Source organism: Triticum urartu, chromosome 6A, assembly GCF_056163025.1.
Source record: "Triticum urartu cultivar PI428250 chromosome 6A, HENAU_Tu73, whole genome shotgun sequence".
NCBI lineage: Eukaryota > Viridiplantae > Streptophyta > Magnoliopsida > Poales > Poaceae > Triticum > Triticum urartu.
Genome location: NC_141878.1, coordinates 378,220,972 through 378,240,456, shown reverse-complemented (window position 1 = coordinate 378,240,456; position 19,485 = coordinate 378,220,972).

Sequence of the window (19,485 nt, the reverse complement as noted above, 5' to 3'; positions counted from 1 at the left end):
CAGAATAACAGGGGGTGTGGGTGATTGGAGTGGAGGGATGGCCTGGCTAGCAGTGGGAGTAGTATGGGGGTGGTGAGCCCTCCGCGACAGCACAGCCGGCCACGGGAGGCAAGAGCATGCGGCACGACCGGCGCTGCTTTGGGCGGCTGGAGCAAGAAGACCAGAGGTTGAAGAAGCACTACGGCCGTTGGATGGACATCGTACGGTCAGTCGAGCTAGAGCTGTGCATATTTACTAAGTTGACAAAGCCCTTCGTCCCCGTCAACTTAGTAGGCCCACTATACTGGGTCCCAGCTAGCAGGGGGGTATTCATTTTTTTTGTGCGTAATAAGGAGGCACTACCTTGCGTGCAAAGATATAGCTGGTGGGTCCGAGCTGTCAGCAGCGGTAATGTTTTTTTCGCGAAATACGGAGGCCGTTTCGGTGGGTCCCAGATGTCAGCTGGAGGAAATCATTATTTTGCGCGTAATAAGGAGGCATTTCCTTGCGTGCGGCCGTGGACCCACCTGTCAGCCTCTCCACGTACAGTCCACTTCAGATGCATGTCGGTCATTGACCATGCTAACCACGCCACGCCGAGAGCACCAGGGCGGTGGACGACGGCGAGGCCTAGGAAGGGAACGACATGGAGGCAGGGAAGACTCGGCCGTTGTTTTTGTTTCCCACGCGGAGGGGAGTATGACTGTACGAGGGTTTACTGGTTCGTCTGCCGTCGCCGGAGAATAACAGCAGGTGTGGGTGAGTAGAGGGATGGCTAGGCCAGCGATGGGAGTACGGTGGGGCGGTGAGGCCTGTGCGGTAGCACAGCCGGCCGCGGGGAGGAGGGAGCAGGCAGTCCCGCTGGCGCTTGTTTGAGTGGCTGGAGCAGGAAGAGCAGAGATTGAAGAAGCACGATGGCCGTTGGATGGACATCCAACAGTATACAGGCCATCTGTGGAAAGCCTCAAATCTGTGGAAAATAGCATACAGCCCATATGCCATTATTTCAAATAATTTACAGCCCATTTGCTAATTCATACGGGTTTTTTGGAGCCCATATTCTTTATGTTAGCATTACAGTCCATATTGTGGCCATGGTTAAAAAATTATACGAAATTTTGCATATGTCGGTGCGGTCTGAACTGTTTTTAATCCCGAAATTACGAGTCACATTCAGACTGATTTTAAAAATAAATGTATATCAATATAAAATACAATAAATTGTCCATGCATAAAAATCAATGCAATTTAAAATCTCGAAATGAAAAAAAGATATTTGAAAATAATTGCCGGTTTGATGTGTTTCAAAAATGTACATCCCATTTCTCATTACTGATAGGCCATTTTCTCAGCCAGCCGAATGAAGCTCTCCTCGTCTTGAAAGATTTGCAGCCCAGCAAGCCTGATAAAGCGACTTACTTGACAAATCACAAAAGAACTAGGCTAGCCATTTTCAGAAAGAAAAAACTACTGGGCTGGTCTGTGGTAAACATAAAAGAAAAGGCTGTCTAGACAGGCCAGAGTGTCCCGCACAGCCCAGTATTTCCGAACGGACGTGTCGGCTAGGGCGCCTCTTTGTGAACCGTGGCAAACTCACAACCGTCCACCGACTCTTGGCCTTTCCCTCTCGATTTGGAACTACTGTCGCACGCTCTTCCTCTCCCTCCTCCATTTTCCTTCAGCCCTTCACCCTTTCTTCTGCCATTGTTCGACCGTCTTCTCCATGGAGGGAACATGCCGGAAACGACCCCGTTATTCTTGCCCCGATCTGAAAGATGACGTGGTGGAGGAACTCATTGATCGGTGCGACGTCATCACCTCGGCTAGCATGGCAGGTTCGTTCAAGGGCATTATCGACTCAACTAATAACATCATTACAAAGAACCCAAGAGTCAACTGCGAGTGGGAACTTGTGAATGTGTACACTCGTCACCGGGTTCCACTTCCAAAAATCTCAGCACACTGCCCAGAGGTTGAGCACACCGGTAATGTACGCACATTCAAATACGATCATGGTGACTGTCTTCTACGGAAGATAGCAATTTGTCGAGTTCCCAACCGCTCTTGGAATTACAACAACTATCAAGTTGTTGCCATCTTCGACAAGCTTGTTGCCGTCCTTCGTGGTTCGACTCGATGGATATTGCTCCAAAATCAGTTTCTGTACACGGATGAGTACTGTGATGCAATTCAATACGAGGGCCTTGTGTTTGCTGCCACCACTCATGGCACTGTTTTTGCATGGCATCCTAGTAGTTTCAGTACGTTTGTCTTCCACCGTAATTATAATTGTTTCATCCACATGCATGCGGGTTAGCAAGTTTCCCATACTAATTAACCTTCTTCTTGTGTTTCCAAGGTCCTGTGAACATCCCACCACCTATACTTGAAAAAATTTATAACCAAGGGGGAGATGACGATGGTGATGATCACGAGCATGAGGACGAGCAGCACCGATATACTCTGTGGCGCCTAGCAACTAATTCCGATGGATCACCTCTTCTTGTGTGTATACAACCCACTGATGATGTTACTGGTAAGGAAGCAGGTGTCTCCCATGGTCGCACTCTCTGGACCTATTCCAACACCCGTTGCATGGTATTCGGGATGGATACTAGTGTGCTAGCGCCAACTCCTTCTCCCTGGCACAAAATTGATTGTCTTGGAGAAAACTCGCTCTTCCTTGGACCAAACTATCCGGTGATGGTGAAAGGCGATCCAACTGCTGCTGACACATTTATGAGAAGCAACTGTGTCTATATCTCGGACATTTGGGTGGTTCCCTACCCTCATACTGATATAGTAGGCCGCTTCAGCCTGGATGATCGGTCCTGCGTTGGTCTCCAGATCGACAACAGATGGCCCGTCCCAGAGAATCAGTTGTGGTTCAAAGCAAGCGTTTCCAACGCTGCAGAATGGTTGAGTTGAAGTTCATTTCATGGCTTGTTATTTTTTGTGTGGTGAAAACTTTAGTATTTATAATGTATCCTCGTTGTCGATGTGGGTTGATGACCTGTTGTATGTAATAAAATGATATGCCTGTGATAAACTTACTAAATTTATGAATGGCTTTCGAGTCGCTTCTCTAAATTTGTACTAGCTTCACATGCTTCGCGCGTCGGGCGGGTGTTTTTACTGTAGCCATATGTTAATGTGTTCGTTGTACGTAACCAGCACCTCGAATCCTCGATACTGGTATACTATATACTAGTAGGAGTAAGTAGTAGGAGTAGTAGGGTGGCATGGGCCAGAACAAGCATTCACGTCCAGGAGTACGGCACACGCCACCACCATGACATCCGTCTGACACCATATTATTTCCTAGAGTCCGTGCTAGAGCAATCTCTTCAACCTCATCGTTTCTCTAATGCTGGTTATAGTGGGGAGTAACTTAGACTAGTGTCATGCATATGACACTAGTCTTTGTTACTACCTTCATAGTGCAAAGTAACATACAAGTAGTATCATAGATGATTGCATTTATTACATTATAGACTCATTTTGCTTTGGTTTGCGTTATGTTATAGTAACATATTATGTTACTCCAAACATTTCTCTCCTCATTAACTATACGCCACATAAGCAAACTTGTCTTGAAATGCGCTATGTTACTTGCTAAGTTACTCCCACTATGACCAGCCTAACTTCAGCCATCACGCGGCAGGTGAGGTGGGGGTTTGCCGATAGTCGGTTTCCTTAACTGCGGTCCCACTTGTAAGGCCAACTCCAATGCACGACCCCAAACGGACCTCCATTTTGCACGAACTCCAATGATAATTTTGACTAGAAAGGCAAGACCAAAGAAAACAAGAACCACAAGAATACATTTTACTACTCCTGTAAGTTGGATTAGTGCCTTCTCGATGCATTCATTGTTGATCTGTGGAGGCTCGATCTTGCGTGCTTCTTTCTTCTTCGAGTGTAAAGAAGTAGACGTTGCTTCCTCGCATCTAGTCTCATGTCTAGCCTCTATTCTAGTAGGAGTATCAACAAGTGCACTAATCTCATCCGAGAGCAGAACCGAAGATTTGGTCGGGTTCTTCCTCCTTTTGCCGACACGTGGGACATCCAGCATCTAGGTCGTGTCATGAAAGAAAATAGAGTGGTAGTTGAAGCCACGAGATGTGCATCTTGGGTTAAACTGTAAATATAATATTACTACTCTTGAGTAACTCCAAAAGCGGCCACCGAAGATCTTTATTGGATTTGTTTTTCATCACCAGCACGTCGAGGTGGAAGATGTGCAGGTTCAGTGGGTCCTCTTGCATTTTGACTGACATGTGGGGCCGCATGTGAGCAAATAGACGATGGGCTCCACGCGTCCGCTGGCTGGCTAAGAAGAAAGATAGAGGAGGGCTGAGCACAGACTATAGGAAATTTGTTCTACGTACCTCGATATAGGCTCGATATAGTGGGGTGGCATGGGCCATAACTCAGTAGCATTCACGTCTAGCAGTACGGCACACGCCACCCACACGAGTCCCATCCAACACCAATTTTCTTGGAATCCATGCTACAGCCATCTCTTCTCCCTCCTGTTTTCTCAGCCATCGCGCGGTGGGCGGGGTGGGGGTTTGCCGATAGTCGGTTTGCTCAACTGCGGTCCCACTTGTAAGTGAAAATGCAACACCGCACACATTCCCGCTTGAGCGGCGTGCCGGACCAACCGTGTGGGGGTGCGACGCGAACATGACAGGCTTTTCCTTTTGAACTCGTAACTTGTAAAATTTGGTTCTGCTCCATGGGGCGACCGATAGATAGAAAATAACGATTTTTCCTAGAGTAATGAGAAGTTTGGTTCTGGCGCCGTTCATGCATGGAGTACGTACGAAAATTATGAAGTTGATGCGAAAGGTAAGATAATTACTGTAGTATCATATACTACTACATGGATTTGACGGAAAAATAAAAATATATATGGATCCATCAACGTTCAACGACATCCTCACGCCCTAGTGTGCCGGGTCACCAACCGACGTGTGAGGAGCAGCGGCGTTGGCGGCGAGCTCAACGTGCTTCTGTACAGTGCCGTCCAAGGTTGCCCTGCGCTCCAAGAAGGCCAGCGTCCTATCGGCCTCCTCTTGCATGTAGTAGTCCTTGTGGACGATTTGCGCATAGACGTGGGTGATTATGTCGATGGTGTCTTGCTGCACCAGGCGCTGCGCGGCGAGCACGAGCTCGAGGTGGACATTCTCCGGCGCGACGACGGGCAGTCGCAGGGCCACCAGTGCGTCGAAGAGGTTGTTACCATAGTGGCCGTTGAGGGTGGCGGGCATCGCAGAGCCTGGGCGCGTCAGCTGGAGGCTTACATCAAAGTCGTCCGCAAGCTTCTTGACGACGGTGAACTTGTCGAGGAAACCGACGAGGACCTCGTCGAACAAGGAGACGAAGCTGTCGTCCAAGCGGCCCCTCGCCCTGGCGGCCTCAAGCAATACTACCTGGAGACGTTCCTCGGTGCCGGGCTGCAGGATGGCGTCGTGGACCATCTGGCATAGCCGGCTGATGCTCACGCTCATCGCCTCCATGGGTCTAGTGTAGCTTCTAGTCAACTGATCTTGCGATTTGAGTGATCACTCAGCCCTTGGTTAGCGTGCGTAGGTGCGTAGGATTTCGTACTACTCCTCGGCCCTCTACTGCACCTGCCTTTGGCTGTATGATAGGTGGGTCAGCCACCCCCTGGGGCCACGTGTCATTCACCCAAAGGCAGTTGCCACAAGTCAATGAAGCTGCGTCCCCCTCCGTGCCGGTGCAGTATAGTCATCTCACTGGACCTCTAGTTGGGGCCAAACGAGAGAAGTTTGATGTTTACTGGTTTATTGGTCCCCTTTGCATTTTGCGCCAAGTTTTGACCTTTGATTTAACTATTAAATGTTAATGCATGTAAACAAAAATGTTGTGTAAGTCACCTTACGAAAACAAAATAATCCCAAAATACTTAGGCACGGTGCATTAACTCCCTCGTTATTTCTTATTTCGTGACATATCAAGCAATGAGAGATGTGGGCCGTGCATGCTTTCAATGACTTGAGACTACCAGACATGACATGCAGTGTTTAGTTCATTGCATGTAATCCTATTAGTACTCTAGTTAGGAGTAGCAAAAAAACATTAAGTTCTCTCGCCGATAGGAATAAAACACCATGTATTAATTTACAGAGGGAGTAGTACATTTTTGGTGACATGCATTACTAGATATTGCTAGTCAAATACTAAAATCCAGATGGACGTGGTAGTACTCCTAAATCCGGATGGTGGTGCTACTAGTACGGGCATCTTTTTTCAAAATTGGAGAAGCTTGGTTTGTATGCGTCAGATCTAGTTCCGACGGCTATTGGTGAAAGATGGGAGGCACAACATCATCACCAACTCAGGACCTGTTTGATTCGCAGGATTTTGAAAACGCATGAATAGCTCACCCTATGCGTTCGGTTTATTCGGTTTACATGGTCGGATTTATACGGTTTTTCAGTTTGTACGGTATTAATACATCGGTAAATATGGTATGAAATTAAAATATGGTTCGGTTTCGGTATATTCCAAATTATTTCGGTATGGTTTCGGTATATACCATAAAAACCAAAGTTGACGCGAATTTGGAAATGACATAATAATAATTAGCAAATTTATGACTCAAAACACATACTATTCTACACAAATAGTATATGACTATATATATAAGTATATATGCATGCATTGATTCATCTGTTGATGGTTATGGACGTGCTTAGCATTTTAAAAATAGAAAAATGACTATGTTACAAGAAAAAATTACGTGCTTAGTAGTGCATTTGACTCATGTACAAGAAAAATGACAACTTGTATGGTTCTTCATCTCAAGAAATATAAATTTACTTTTTACTTCGGTTTATTCGGTTAACCGTTCAGTTTTACGGTATATACCATAAAAACCAAGTTCAAATCGGTATGAAAAGTTCATACCATACCGAAACCAGAAACCATAAAAACCATAAAATTGGTTCAGTTCAGTTTATTTTTGGTATGGTTTTTCGGTTCGGTTTTTAAATGCACAGAGTGAGGAATAGGACACGAAAATATTACAAGTTTCAAACTGATATTACCAATGTTAGGAGTAATGTTGCACCTACGAAGAGGGAATTACTAGGAAGTTTACGTAAGAACTTTTGTTACTTTAGGTGGATGCAGCATTATCGTACAAACTAAAATCCACCGCCCTGACAAGTCACTAATGGGCAAACAAGTTTTCGAGTCTCTGGCCACTTGATGTTTCAAAAACAAATTCAGCTTCTGCGGAGAAATGAGCTCCACCGTGTACCCACGCGGGTGTGGCTGGGTATGAAACATGAGTACGTGCACGGTGCACCTATTCTCTTCTTGTATACGTACACCACCTACGTGGGGTTGTGTGAGAGAGATACAAAACTAGAGAGATATAGTATGTGGGTTCTTGAGAGATTTTTTTGTGTGTGTGGGGGGGGGGGTCAATCAAAAAATTTAACATACGCAATGTGTGTGAAATAGAGTCCTGGATATAACATATATAGAGAGGGGGCGATCCACGAGAAGAGAGTGGAGGTATCATCGGCTTGAGGTGTCCATAGAATCGAAGAGAGGGATGATGTGTGTGTGTGTGTGCGCGCATGATCGATAAAGAGTGCCATCTAATTTGTGTGTGCCCACGTCAAAGATATAGAGTGGCTGGCCTACTGGAACGTGAGATGGGACATGTGCAGTTTGTCTCTGTGGCATGGATACCTACCTGCAGCACTCAACTATCGGTGTGTGGTGGGGGAAGAGGGAGGCCCAATTAACTATAGAGGTACAATGGCTGGTATATGTGTGGAGGAGGAGAGAGGCCTACCTCATGTATTAAGGAGATCGATCTGCCTCATGTATTAAGGGAGATCGATCGGCATCCATGCATATGTGCAGGAGATGAATAAGGTTGGGAGAGAGACAGAGTTAGAGTGTTGGAGGGGGTGGTAGTGGAGTTGCTTCTAACAAATGGTGGGATAGGCTTGCTAGACAAACGGAGGGCACGCCCGCAATATCAATAAGAGAGGAGATGGCTGCTTGTTGTCTGTGCACGTGCGTGTGAGAGACGGGTCAGGAGGCATGCATGAATGATGAGGGGAGACGATGTGGCTATGGTTAGCAGACGTAACTACGTAGGAAGATCAATCTCCCTTTGTAAGAGAAAGGAGAGACATAACTTGTGAGGTACGTCGATGGATGGGGGGGTAGTTAAAGTCGATCTAGGTATATGTTGGGAGATCGATCGGTATACATGCATGTGTGTGTTAGAAGCAAATGAGGCATGAGCAGAAGGATAGAAAGAGGGATGCATGTAAGAGGTGGTATGAGAGGCATACTATATCGAGGGGGAGGAGTGTGCGAGTACGAGAACGATGAAAAGAGTGGTGGAGTGAGGCATGGACGGTGACAAGAGAAGAGGGGAAGCTTGTGTTTGTGCTAGGCACACCTGGCCGGAGAGGCATATCGATCGATGTGTGCCATAAAGAAGGAGCTGGTGGGCCTACACACACCGTGGGTGAACGACCTAAAGTGAAAAGACGAATTTGCACGATGGAGCTAGAGAATGCCGAGGGAGGGTGAGAGGGATGTGGGTGTGTGCATGCACAAGATAAGAGGGTTGTGTGGGTGTGAAAGACGAATAGAGATCATATATACTTCATTATAAAAAGCGAATTCGGATATTTGAAGAATTTATCATAGTGTTTCAAACCGACGGATGTGTGAATATATATAACAGTGATACACATGGTGTGGTTATGAACATGGTATACTACATTTAATATGTTTTATCTCTACTCTTATAAAAAACGGAGTTGTTGATGATGGTGTTCCTGCCATCCTGCATTATAGGCCGTCTGATTTATATCTGGCGGATAGCAAGGAAACTATGATGGTTGAAGTTGGCAGCAATCATGATTGTAGATTCTTATTGAAAAAGAGAAACGAATTCAAATTTAGGTCGAATTGCAGCGGTAGTATAGACATTTGGAATGCACTAAAATGTTGGTATGAGTAGGTTACATGCATTATACAGCAAGCGAAAAAATTTAATCGAACATAACATGGATTCATACTCCTTCCTTCCATCTATATAGGGCGTAATGAAATTTTTAAGACCGCCTTTGACTATTGACAAGATTAATAGTACATGACATGCACAATGTGAAAATTATATCATTGAAAGAACCTTTCACAGATGAATTTAACGGTGTGCTTTGTGTAAGTTGCATGTCATATATCATTGCTCTAATATTTGGTCAAAGTTAGCATCGAAAAACGCATTAGGCCCTATATAGATGGAAGGATGGAGTAGCTTTGAATAGCATTTGTATAGTAAAACGGGGAAAGACTCTCTCTTTGTGGTGTGAATAGTTTTATTTTTTCGTTTTAGGCTTGTCCCTAAAATTCAACCCGCGTGTTGTTATATCCCGAAAATTCAGATATCGTGCTCCCAAAACTGGCGCCTTCACAACCCGCGCCTTGCTATCCCGAAATTACAACATGCGCGAAAACTCCCTCCAACTGCCAAATCCCGACACGTGAAATCCCCCTTCTAACCCTGAGCCGAAAGGGCCGCTAATACAAATTGGTGGGGGGTACTTTTGTAACACACCCTACAGTTTGGACAAGCGCGTTCCTAAGTCATGCTTCACCCCCTCCCATCGCCCCCTTTTCGCCATTCGAAATCCCAGGCTGCCATAACCTCTCCGCTCCAGCTGCGAAACCCCACCCTCCTCCGTCCACCACGTCACTGCTGCCCTGCCGGAGCCTCTTCCCCGATGATGTCGTCCAACGCAACAGCTCGACCTCCCTCGTCCACCTCCCCGGATGAGGATCCGTTGTCCATCTCGCCGTCCCACCGGTTCAGCCACCCCATCCTCCACCTCCAAGGAGCTGCTCCGATGATCGCCTCGTCTATCGCGGCTGCTCCATCCCCACAGCGCCGGCTTAACCTGCTCCACCAGAACCGCAGCATCCTCACCGACTACTCGGATGAAGCCGAGGCATACTCGGCGCCACCAAAGAGGTTGTACACTCATCGCATCGCACCTTCTCCTTAACTTGACCTCCCGGCGCTGACGGTGCTCCATCCCGTACCCCCATGGAGCGGCTACCTTGAAGCTGGCGCCGCGGGCGACATCTCCACGGTGGCTCTCCCCCAGTGTGAGGCCCCTTCGGTGGTGGCGTCCATACCAGCTGGATCTGCTGCTGCTACTCCGGCTCTCGCTCGATCGCTCGCTTGCCCAGCTGCTGCTGCTGCTCTCCCCCACGCTCGTGCCACACTTCAGTCGACTGAATCGACTTTTGGGTCAGTCGATTTTCAGGGGTTGGGGGGGCTTGCCGGAGTTAAGGAAGAACCACCCGCAGCGGGGACGGGGGCTTGCCGGAGAGGTACCCCTCTATCTATCTTAGGGTTTAGGGTGGGGGGGGACCTAGAGGGCTGGCCGGGGCGGCGGTGGCGAGTTGTTTCGGGGCAGCGAGGCGGCGCTGGGGCCGACGGTTCGGCCGGTGGTGGCTGGCGGCTCAGGGGCGTGCAGGTTGAAGATGAACTGCAGGCCCTCCCTAAACTACATGTCAAGTGTCTCTCTGCTACCATTGCGTTCAGTTTCGACAGTAGCATTCAGATTCCACAGTAAATTTCAGTTTCGACAGTTAAGTTCAGAGTCAACAGTTTTTACCTCATCTGTTGTAGTCAGGTGGTTTTTGGTGATGTTAATTTTACATCCATTTTACATCATCTATTGGAGATGCTATTAGAATCCCACTTGAGATTGACGATGTCTGTCTTGTCCTGCTTTAGCCTTGACGTCTTACGGCTCACTGGAGCTGCTCCAACGATAGAAAGATCCGTCACAACAGAGAAGTTCCCTGGACGCTGTCTACAGATTCTTCAGATCTTCCTCCACACCTCCGACAGCCACCTCTGCCTCAACTGCTTCAGCGACCAACCCAATGATGCTGAGGTCGACACGGCTACGGCAAAGAGGTTGTACACTTGTTGCATCACTTATTACTATACATTCACGTCGATCCATTAGGGCTATTTTGGTTCAACGGAAAAACATCGATCCACTGGTTGTTACCATCACTCTAAATTTCTGCATGCTCTCCTTACATGATCTCACCATATTTTTTTCGTATGCATATCAAATATTGTACACAGTCATGCTGAACATGTAGAGAAAAAGAGAAGAGTTTTGCGCGGCAATACAATGTCATGCAGACATCGCTCCATGGTGGGTTCAATGGCAAACCCTCCCCACCCCTCTCCAGATTGTAATCCAGAGGAAGATATCTGTTCTGAGGCGGATTCGGACGCTGCTGACCACTCCTATTTACCCCCAAGGTGGTTGCTCTACCTTGGCATGATGATGTTAGTCATATCATGCATATGTTGCCTTGGAGTGCCTACTTTTAACATCATATATGTCATCTGCTTAGTTTAGACATGTTCTGTAATGCCACCTGTTTAGTTTCTATATCATATATGGGAATTATGCAGTCTCATGTCTTTTAGCCAGCAATAATATATGTGAAATGTGCAATGCCATCCTGTTTAACCAGGCATCATATATTTAAATGATATCTTGCTCATCCTTTTCTTCATTACATTTCCATTTGTCGACAATGTTTGTACATTAAACTACTCTTCCTGTGAATCAGCCATTTGGGTGGGAGATGGATAAATCTGGAGTGAAAACAAGGCCTTCAGAGCAGACAGTGCTACCTGTCGAAGCAGATCTCTTGTTGGGTCCCGATAGCTCCTCAGAGATGGATTCAGAGACAGATGACCAGTCCTATTCCCCCACTGAGGTATATGCTCTAACTTGGCATGGTTATACTGCTCATATCATGCATACGGTGTATTGCATTGCATAGTTTAGACATCATATATACAATATTCAACACCATCTTCTTAGTTCAGACATCATATCGAATGCCCTCTGTTTAGCATATAAATCACATATCTGAATTAAATGATGCGATCCTGATTACTTAGATAACATGTAGGTGAATTATGTCATGCGATCCTGTTTAGTTATTCATCATATCTTTGAATTATGTTATGCTATGCTATCCAGTTTATATAGACATCATATATGTGAAATTATGTCATGTTATCAGTTTTAGTTAAACAATATACATGTCAACTATTGCATGCCCTTTTTTCCACACTATATATTGCATCTGTCTCTCATACAATGTCTGTACATTCAACAATGTTTCATGTTTATCAGCCATTTGAATTGGAGCGGGTGATGCCAGTATCTAGCAGACTAAAAACATGGTCTTCAAATAAAACAGTGCTACCTCTTGGTGGAGATAGCACCCCGGTTGTACATGCACAAGAACAAGCCCTACCACACATAACCCAAACTCTCGCAGATTGTACCCCTACTACGATGGACAGAGAACCAGCTTCACCCAATCTAACCCCAACCCCAGCCGATAGTAACCCAGTTCCTGTTGACACATCACCATCTCCACCACAGAGATCCCAAACAAGAGCATTTAGTAAGGCAGCTCCAGTGCCCATAGGGCCAGTACTATCACGGCGAACCCCAACTCCACCAGTTAGTACGCCTATTCCTATGGAGGAAGCACAACCAGCTAATCATAGTTTAGCATCTATCGCATTTGATGTTGTTAAATCGTATGTGCGTATCTTCCCTTCTTGGAAATATTATACTGAAGATGAAGGAAAATGCCAGTTGCAGGTGTTTGTCCAGGAGTTATGTGTAAGTAATGTTATTCATGGCAATTACTTTGCTTCGTCCCATACATCCTACCTCCATGATGGTTATAATACAGCAAATTTTCCCATTTTTCTCTATAGAGAAGGACCGATTTGGAAACTCAGGATGAGGTAACCTGTGCTAATACCTCTTCTATCTTCAAGAATGCTTGGTGGCAGTATCAGAATTACTAGAAGAAAACGTACTTCACCTGCAAAGAAACTCATCAAATTCCCTTACGTTCTCCTGAGACACATTTAATGGACGATGACTAGGAACGCCTTGTTCCGTACTGGTCCCGAACCAAGAATGTGGTATGGTCTATGAGCTCATTTTCTATTTTTATGTATTATATTCTTGCGTCTTACTGTACTCTGTTCATGTAGAACAAGTGCCTAAACCTGAAGAACAACTGTTCTAATTTAAGATTCCATTGCTACCATAGGACATAGATATATGTTTCTTTGATGCTTTTATTATGTACTAGTACTTGGCAATAGAAGACTTGGTAGTTTAATCCTGTCAACCTTACTAATGAACTGGTTCACCGAAATGAGTTTCATATACTAGTACATGCTAAACTTGTTATGTGTCTGCTTCTTTCTTCTTTTAGAATGCTGACAGGATATTGGGGAAGAGTGCCTTATTAAGCAACGGTAAAGGAAGTAATGCAGATAAGGTTCAGGATAGTGACACATCCTGTCTTGGTTTAGTGTTGGAGTTACTGGCCACTACCGCTTGCACAAGCTATTTGAACTCACTGTCTGAATCAGTTCGGTGTCTTGAGTCTCAACTACAAGCTGAAAGACATCGATCAGCTATGCTGCGACAAGAAGCGGAAGGACTGCGGAAGTCCCTGGAGCATTCAGATGCATACTTTCTGGTGCAACAGCAAGCGTTGGAGGATTTTAGCGCCAAACAGGACAAAGCTAATCAGCTTGCTAAGCTTATTGCCAGCATGGTGGATACCCATGATAACGTTTCTTGAGCTCTTCTAAAGTTGTTTCATTATGCTCTTGTTTTGCTGCCGCGTTTATTTGCACTGGTGGCCAATTTTGACGGCCACTGTATATGATATGCTGCTTTGTTCCCTATATTTGCACTGGTGGCGAACTTTGATGCCCAGTGGATGTAATATGTGTAATAGCCATGATAGCCTAGCGTTAGTTGGTTGCCTATTTATTTCCTTGTTGTCTTGTTTATTTGTTTGCTTGTAGTCATTGCAGTTCTTTTTTTCGCGGTTAACTAGTAGCTGCAATAACCTAATTTTTAAAATTAGGCCACAATAACCATGGGCTAATATTTACTGTAGTGACACTGGGCCTCCTACGGGCCGTAGAAACAGTGGGCCTTCTACGGGCCGTAGAAACAGTAGGCCTTCTATGGGCCATAGAAACATTGGGCCTTCTACGGGTCGTATCATCAATGGGCCTTATACAGGCCGTATGATCGATTGGCCAAACATGGGCCAATAACAGGCCGCATTATGGCCGTAAACGGGCTAGAGTTGGAATCGTCCATTCATGGGCCGACCGTAACGGGCCATCATTAATAGGCCATATTTGATGACGCTATGAAAATGGCCCAACATATTAACGGACCACAAACGGGCCGACTATAACCACGGGCTGAATTTGGATCACAAGCAGAAAATGACAGTAATGGGCCGTAAGTAAACGAATGCTGGAAATGAACCCAAGAACAAATGGGCTCTGAGAAGGCCGAAAGATAACATGGGCTGGAAACGACCCAACGGAACCAAGGGCCGTTAATGGGTGTAAAGTGATGCACTATTCATTACGGGCCAGTTTCACCACGGGCTGTTAATAGGCCAAGAGTTACATAGGGCCTCATATGGGCCGGAAGACATCATGGGCCATACATGGGCCAGAATTGAAAACGGGCTGGAATCATATTGGATGGCCCAGATGACGCTATTGGGCCTAGTTCGGATAGGGCGTAACGGGCCTTGGGTTAGCGGGCTGTAAATGGGCTATATGCGAACAAGCCGTTAACAGGCTTTCCATGGGCCGGCCCGCCACCTTTTGACCAAGTCAAATGGGCCGGCCTTTTCACAAGAATGGGCCTCTATTGGGCCATGCCATGTGTCGACGTATCATAGGCGCCTTCCGTCCAATGAGTGGTTGACATCTGTCCCAACGATGAGCCGACACGTTTTCCTCCAGCCAATAATGATTTTACACGTGGAAAATCCCCATTGGTCGGGGCTGTTAACGGGTTATCAGATCCAAAACCCGACCCTATAGCTTAACGGTGTTCCGCTACGGTGGATGCCACGTGTCGGTCACCCTTGACGAAAGCACCTCTGTGACGCGCGATTTATCGTCATGGAAGTGGACACTTCCGTGATGATAATTTTGGTAATGTCATGGAACACTTCTACGACAGCACAGGTATGACTATCTTGATTCTGTCATAAATTTGTCATGGATGTACATGCATGACAAAAACAGCGACCTACTGTGACAAACACGTATCATCACGGAAGTGTATTTTTTTTGTAGTGCAGGGTGGTTATAATCATCAGGGGAATTAGCAGCAGCAGCAGTCGGGTTACCAAAGCAATCCGAAGCAGTTGAGTAGTGGGCAGTATCATGTCTTCACCACTAGCCTGTTGAACCGGCGGTGCCCCATTACTTGCGCTGGTCTGAACAACCCATTGTGGGGAGTCGAGAGGATCATCCACCCCGGGTTGATAATCCAGGTCATCTAGCATTGGTGGTGGCACCTCAGGTTGGAGGGTATAAGTTCACCAAAGTACTCATGGATGGAGGGAGCAGTATCAATATTCTTTATTATGAAACTTTCCGTCGCATGGGGTTGACAGATAAAAATCTTAAACCATCAAACACCGTTTTTCATGGTGTGGTGCTTGGTAAATCGGCGTATCCGGTTGGTAAGATAGCTTTGGAGGTTGCTTTTGGGGATGATCATGATTCGAGATCGGAGACATTGACCTTTGAAGTGGTAAAAATCAAGAGCCCGTATCATGCCTTGTTTGGACGGGCGGCTTATGCTAAGTTTATGGCAAGGCCCTGTTATGTTTATCTGCATCTCAAGCTGCCGGGTCATAGCCTGGTCTAATTAACATGGATGTTTACTTCCCCAACGTCATCAGCCAATCAAAGTCCGATAGAGGTTAGTGTCCTTTCAACTTTCTCCATGCTGTCATATTACTATTTAAGCAACCAATTGATCACTATTTAAGCAACCAATTGTGATATCATATTCTGTCTCCATTCCTAGGCAGTAACAAATTCTGTTTACCAATTTATGCGCACTATATATTCTCTGCCATGTTCTGAATAAATAATACCTTTCCACCTTTTAAGCAGGATATGTTGGATGCATAGTGAACGATCTGTATGTTACTAAGCGTACCAAATTTAATTGGAAGGACTTGAAGCATGTCATAAACTTTGTTGATAATCTAACAAAGATAGCACAGCGTATGAACACTAGATTTTGGATGGGATTAATTAGACCTATGGTGCACACACTGAACAAGACCAATTGTGTGCACAAAGCGCTGGTAAAAAGTCTTATTTTAATGTTGATGCTCATAAACTATATATATCTTCAACGATATGTTACAATTGTTTTTTATTCTACATGTCAACAGAAATTGCCCCATGTAGCCGTTCCTGGATCGATTTCCCGGCGTGCTCGAATTACACTTGTGCCTGCTAATAACGCCAAAGTGATTGCAAGGTACTGCATTTCCCGCAAAAATGGAACCATTCAAATTAACAAGTTCTTGGTTCTCGTGGCAATGCATCCATATTGGAAAATTGGAGACATTGTTCTACTCCTGCTCTACCAAGGCACAGGAGGGCTCTTCCTTTTCATTGACGAGATGCCGAGTCGCCGTGATCAAGCTGCTTCCAGTGGATAGTTGTGGTTGTTGGCCCTCAGCCTCTTAAAATGTGCTAGCTGTTACTATATATGTTAAGTATGTAGATATGTACCATATGGTTGTTGGCCCTTAGCCTCTTAAAATGTGATAGTTGTTACTATGTTAAGTATGTAGATATGGACCATATGGTTGTCAAAACCGTGTTACGAAGATCCTCCTTTTGTCGAATAGTGTAACCACTATATATATGTTACTCAAATGTTGTTACCCAAGTTCATAAATTTTCATGGAAAGTATTAGTATCGTACACAGTTCATTGAGTTTAAGCGTGTGCTCGATGTCCAGAAGGCCTTTGCATATTAACTGTCCATATTGCAAATTCACACACATGTTCAAATAAGGAAACGTATGTGTAACATACTAATCACCGCACACGAGTACTTGCAGAGGCATCGTGTTCGATACTCCTAGCCACCGCAAGCAACTAGTTTGCATTTTTCAAAGTTTTTTGTACACACAGAATCACACACGAAGTAACTGTATTGACAGTCTGTGTTGTAATTTCTCATCGCAAACAGTTCATCCGAGTCAGCTGTTTGCCACGTATCACACACATCTTGTTTACACGACTCGTTTTGTTCTTTTGGCTCATAGCAAATAGTTCATTCATGTGAACTGTATGCTGCATATCACACACATCTTATTAAGTTGGCCCGTTTCTGTTGTGTTCCCTAACCTAAAACAGTTCGTCTGAGTTAACCGTATGCCGTATATCCTACACACATTGATATGGCTTCCCGTTTCTGTTGTTCTACCTCATCGCAAATAGTTCGAATGGATTAACCGTGTTCCTGCATCGCACACACATTGTTATGGCTGCCCGTTTCTGTTGTTCTGCCTCATCGCAGACAGTTTGAATGGATTAACCGTATGACCTTCGTCGCACACGCAACTAAAACCTGAACCGTGTTTGATGCATACATCATCGCAAACGTTTTGCACCTTTTTTGACGGGTTTTTTACACTACCGTTTGCGAATGTTGCATCGCACACAGTTTCGGCAAAGGGTCTCTTATCGTAGTGTCATGTGAGCAGTCTCCTGCAGTAGTGTAATGCAAGCATTTTGCAAGCTCCAATTGATGTATTTAGTTTCTAATGATGATCTTCTATGTTGAGAGAGACATAGAGATTTGCAGGCATTGATGACAAGGAAATTATAGTACATTTTCATGGCTTGTGGAAACGTCGAGGCCATCTACCAGAAAGTCCCTGTATCATGACAATGTAGCATAAATACTGTTCTAATCTGTTGTTTGAAACTATTGGCATACTTGTGCAGGATAGATATATTGATATGCAGTTTGCGCACTGGATGTAGGTGCAATTACACTTCGATATTTTCAGCCAGAGAACGAATAATTTAAGCAGGTACAGACCATGTTAGTAGTCCTTGTACACCATGTTGCATTTTTTGTTTTTGGTTCTTACATCATTTAGTGTTTTATAATCTGAAGTACTTTGGATCATTAGCTGGTTTTCAAAGTGCGTGTAGCTTCACATTTCTCAAGTTATGTTGATTTCTGGAGTGCAAGTGCCTTCATATTTTTTAAGTTAAATGTTCGCCCATGGTAACTTGAATTCGTGGATCCGCCACTGCACACAAATCATACACGCAGGCCAATACGAATTAAATGAAATGCAGGGACTTACGCTAGCTTGTTGTACAGGCTCACTGCAGCTCTGCTTGCGCTTGGGATGTTCCATGTACAAGTCCATGTTACCACTTGCTTGGATGTGCAGATCTTGTGCTCCTTGCATCCCACTCTGCATTTTTTACATGGCGAATGGTTGATCAAATAAGAGTAATCGACCTTGTTGTTATACCGGAGGATAGATACTTACACGGTTATACGGGTGTGCAGGATGTGTACCAGATCCCGTAGCGCCGTCATGCTTCGCTAAAAAATGGTTTTGCTTGCTTCAAATGATATCTCAAGAAGAAATAAGAGTTAAAGTCAAAGTTGCATAGGCGTGTAAGCTAAGAGAGAAGTGAAAGGAGATCCAAACATCGTCAGAACAGTGCACAAGGGAGTGATGTGTGGATACCTAGTTTGGGCTGGCGTTTGGGCATGCTCGCCTAGCTAGAGTGTGGGTCACTTATGAGCCGTTGAGGGCGAAGCACTGGCTGGCCGCGCACGAACGCAGATCTTGAGTGGCAGCGGAGCGCTACGATGCGGTGGACGAGACTGTTGGTGAATCCCCAACGGCCTCGGGGGCTGTTGGGGATATTACTACTGGGCGTAAACTGGCCTATCTGGGCCGGGTTAACTTCATCAGTAGTTAATTATGTTAAAGCCCAAGAAGGCAGATGAGAGCTCAAGTCCCATAGTCGGTTCAAGGCCTGTAGCCGTAAATCGGCGTGGGTATTTAACTTGTATTATAAGTTAGGAATAAGAAGAGACCAAACTGGACACATCTATGAGCCAGTATTGGGACTCTGTGAACCGACGGGTGTCACCCGTGTATATAAGGGGAAGACCCGACGGCGGTTCAAGGACAACAGACAACAACTCGAGACTTAGGCGAAGCTTGTTTGCTCCCTAGTCATCGAAACCCCATCAATTCCATCACAACTAGACGTAGGCTTTTACCTTCATCGAATGGGGCGAACTAGTATAAACTCTCTTGCGTCCCTGTGTTCGCTTTAACCCCTTCAAGCTAACCCGTTGCGATGGCTCCACGACTAAGTCCTTTCTCTAGGACATCTGCCGTGACAAAACCACGACAGTTGACGCCCACCGTGGGGCTATCGCACGATGGTTTCAAGTTCTTGGAGGGCCGCTTTGAATGACTCGAGGGCTATGCTGTGGGCCGGAT